The following is a 4,651-nucleotide window of genomic DNA, read 5'->3' as shown; positions in this document are numbered from 1 at the left end:
CAGCCTTTAAAACCATCCTAGATTCAATTGGTTTTGCAATAGTGCAACTCATACAGTGCATAAACCGACACACTCTTGGCTTCCATACTTTAGACCTTGTGCTGACATATGGCATTGATTTGAAGAATTAACAGCATTTCCTCACAACCCTATCCTATCTGATCATTTTTTAATAACATTTTAGTTTAATCTACCTGTGTTCTCCACCCCCAAAAGGGTTCCATTATAGTAGATCTTTATTGGAAAACGGTGTATCAAACTTTAAAGAGTCTGTCCCCCTTTTAATATCTTCAAAATTGCAGAAAGCCCTGGAAATAGCAGCAATGTTGTTTTTCATCATTCAAAAATAGATGTCTTTGTTAACGTTGGTGACTTCCTCATTGAGTTCTGCATTAGATATTGTAGCTCTCTTGAAAAGAGAATCCTACCTAATCTGGAAAGACAGTCTATTGTTGTATAAAAAGAGCCTTCGCAGAGTTAGAGCAGAATATTTTTCATCATTAATTGAGGAGAATAAAAATAATCCTAGATTTCTCTTCAGTACAGTTGCCAAACTTACACAGAGCCACAGCTCTTAGTAGTAATTACTTTATGGATTCTTCATAAATAAAATCGACTCCATTAAAAATAAAATAATTGGCATCCTCCCAAACATGATTACCTCATCCTCAGTAAGTGAGGCAGTGCTGGAGGAATCTTTAGAACCTGCACTGTGTTTGAACTGTTTAGAAGCAGTAGAGCTTTCTGAGCTATCTAAAATTTTGCTTCATCCAAACCTTCTACCTGTATGTTTAGACCCAATCCCATCTAAGTTGTTTAAGGAGATATTATCTTGATCAGTGGCTGTATTTTAGAGATGATTATTAAAGCTAATTAAATTAGCTGTTATTAAACCTTTCCTTAAAAAACCTTCTCTTGATCAAGATGAGTTAGTAAATACAGACCTAGATTCATCTTCTTTTATCTAAAAGTCTTGAAAAAGTAGTTGCTAATCAAATTTGTGAACATTTAAAAAGTAATGACCTACTTGAGGAGTTTCAGTCAGTCTTTCAGAGCTCATCATAGCACTGAAACAGCTCTGGTGAAGGTCACTAATGATATTCTCATGGCCTCAGATAATGGACTTGTGTCTGTGCTTTGTCCTGTTAGATCTCAGTGCGCATGTGATACAGCTGATCACAATATTCTCCTACATAGACTTGAGCATACTGTAGGGATTAAGGGGAAAGCATTAGGCTGTGTTTAATCTTATCTGTCGGAACAGATTCCATTTGTTCACGTTAATATAAATCTTCTTCAAACTCTAAGGGTCACTGTGGAGTCCCCACAGGGTTCAGTCCTTGGACCAATTCTCTTTACTATATATATGGTTCCGATTGGCAAAATTATCAGACAACATGGGATAAATTTTCCACCGTTATAATGATGACACTCAGATATTATTTATCCATAAATCCTGATGAATGCAATCAATTACTTAAACTACAGTGATGTCTTGATGACATCAAAAGCTGGATGACTTAAATTTTTTTGCATTTAAATTCTGACAAGACAGAAGTTGTAATCTTTGGACCAGAGTCCTCAAAAAATAAACTTCTTAACCAATCACTTAATCTGGATGACATTAACTTGGCCCTCTGATAGTAAAGTAAAAATCTTGGTGTTATTTTTGACCAAGACATGACATTTAAATCCAATATTAAACAGGTTCCAGAGTTTCATTTTTTACCTCCGCAATATTGCCAAAATTAGAAACATTCTGTCCCAGGGTGATGCTGAAAACTGGTCCATGCATTTGTTACTTCAAGGCTGGACTATTGTAATTCTTTACTATTAGGAAGTCCACAAAATGCAGTTCAGAAAGTCTTCAGCTGATCCAAAATGCTGCAGCAAGAGTCTGATGAAAATCAACAAAAGGGATCATATTTCCCCAATTTCAGCTTCCCTTCATTGGCTTCCTGTTAAATCAAGAATAGAATTTAAAATTCTTCTTCAAACAGATAAAGCCCTTAATAATCAAGCTCCATCATATATCAGAGCTCTGATTACCCCGTACGCGCCTAACAAGAGTACTCTTCGCTCTCAGACTGCAGGTCTGCTGGTGGTAAAACCAGAATGGGACGCAGATCCTTTAGCTATCAGGCTCCTCTCCTGTGGAACCAATAGGAACATGTTTTGTTCAAACACAGTTTTGGTCCGGTGAGGCAGACACCCTGTCTACTTTTTAAGACTAATCTTAAAACTTTCCTTTTTGACAAAGCTTATAGTTAGAGTGGGTCATGTTACCCTGAGCTACCTCTATAGTTATGCTGCTATAGGCTTAGGCTACTGGAGGGACATCAGGGAGTTTTTCTTTCCACTGTCGCTTTATGCTTGCTCAGTATGAGTGATTGCTGCAAAGCCATGGACAATGCAGACGACTCTCCCGGTGGCTCTACGCTTCTTCATGAGGGAATGCTGCTTGTCGGGACTTTGATGCAATCAACTGGTTTCCTTATATAGGACGTTTTTTGACCAATCTGTATAATCTGATTGATTTTGACTTTGTAAAGTGCCTTGAGATGACATGTTTCATGAATTGGCGCTATATAAATAAAATTGAATTGAAATTCAATGTGATTATTCTGTTAAAAGCATTTAATAACTGCTCAATTCTGCATCTTGTTTAATATCTATGTTAAAAACATTAGTAGGTTCTTTATCTTTTTAAGCCAGTTAAGTTATCAGAGCAACTGTGGAAGGTCCAAAGAGCCTCTTGTTGCTACGAAGCCACAGTTTGCAGTAGGGCTGGACAATAAAGAAAAAAAGCATATCAATAAAAAGAAATGCATATTGATCGATAATTATCAAAAGATTTAAAACCTGGCTCTTATGATATAGCTAAATGACTTACTTTTAATAAAGAACACACAAACACTAAATCTCAATTAAATCCTTATTTAACCAACATTTTTACCCATAACTCATGTTTTTAAGAGAAAATAACTTAAGAGACCTGGCTGATGTTATTAAATACTGACAAAGAATAAACTAAAGTGACCGGTAAAATGACCAAAATAAATATAATAAATAAATAAATAGAACAGCCTATTTAGGTGGGAATAGTACAATAGTTACTCCTCAGGTTCCATTCTCTTTCTATATAGTCAATACAGAGGCTGATGCAGGGCTGAGGTCTGAGGTTGTGGCGTGGGAAGACACAGACTGCAGCTCATTTTGCACTGATTCCCTGCACTCGTTGCACCAATTTAGGGAATGCTGTTAGAGAAAAACTTGCGGCCCGGGACTTTATATCGCGGATCAAGAGTGGCAGGGAGTTGTTTGAAGCCAGGTTTTTCAACTGCAGACAACATCAGCAAATCCATCACTATGAAGCATGTTACCTGATGCATGATGTCCTTATGCCGCTTGGACGCTTTTTCATTTTATTACAAAGAAGGGTGCCAAGTTTAGCTTAAAATACCAGAATCAGAATCAAGTTTATTGCCAAGAAGGTTTGCATTTACAAGGAATTTGACTTGGGGTTGATGGTGCAGCCAAAGCAAAATAAAATAGAATATATATATATATATATACAGAAGCTACATACACAGTAGACTATGCGTTAATGTAACGCAGAAGCGATTACCCAATTTCTTTTGGAAGAAGTTCCATAAGATTTCTCCGGCGACGCGGAGCCGCGGCGGGGCTGCACAGCTTGCGCTGCTGCGGGTGTGAGCGGCTTACATGATGAAACAAGTTGGCTGCGTTACCAGACTTTGTTTTTACCGGTTCCTTGTAAATTTTACAAATCACTGTGGTTTGTTTCTGTCAGACTTCCTATAACCGAAATATTGCTAAACTGGCAAACTAGTAAAACCCCATTTTGGGACAATTTCCTCCACCTCTCCGTGCTGCGACATTTTCATGTGCTGTGTGTTGTGGTTTGAGAGGGCGGCGCTTTGTGACGGCGTGCCTGGGTCCGCGATTACGATTGGTTGAGAGGAAGTAGTGACTGTAGCATCAACTAATATAATAGGCTAAGAGGAAGGAAGGAAACTGTCTCTGTATCTAAGTTTTATCAACCCTTTTTTTTCCTATTGCGATCGATATATATATTGGTATTGAATTACCGTCCAGCCCTAGTTTGCAGAGCCCCGCCAGAATGGGTTGGACAAGGAAAGCTTTAATGAGAGAAGCAGTCATGGTGACAATGGCTACTCTGGTAGAGCTGCAGAGATCAGCAGCTCAGGTGGGACAAACGTTTGGCACAACACTGTTCATCACCCTGACCATTGCATTCCCCTTTATTGTATCCGTGGCATAGGTAGCCAGATACAAACAATTAAGGCAACACTCACACTTGTGGGTGTTGCCTTAATTGTTGCCTTAAATGTGTATTTTGTGGGAAATTCCCTGACAAAAATGTACCCACTACAACTTACATCACAAATCATGTCATGCTGCTTCATCAAAGTGTACATTTTATCACCATTTAGCACCATTCTATCTATCATTTGTTGACCAGGTTCTTGCATTGTGAATGACATTGGTCATGATAGCAGTAACACTATTGGTGGCACACTGTTTTATTTATTTGAACCAAACCGGTCATGGCCCTGGTGAAATTAACCTCTTGTAATTTGTGTGTGATCAGGAAAACTTGTCTTAC

Source organism: Fundulus heteroclitus, chromosome 21 (genome assembly GCF_011125445.2).
Source record: "Fundulus heteroclitus isolate FHET01 chromosome 21, MU-UCD_Fhet_4.1, whole genome shotgun sequence".
Classification (NCBI taxonomy): domain Eukaryota; kingdom Metazoa; phylum Chordata; class Actinopteri; order Cyprinodontiformes; family Fundulidae; genus Fundulus; species Fundulus heteroclitus.
This window is presented reverse-complemented; position numbering follows the sequence as displayed.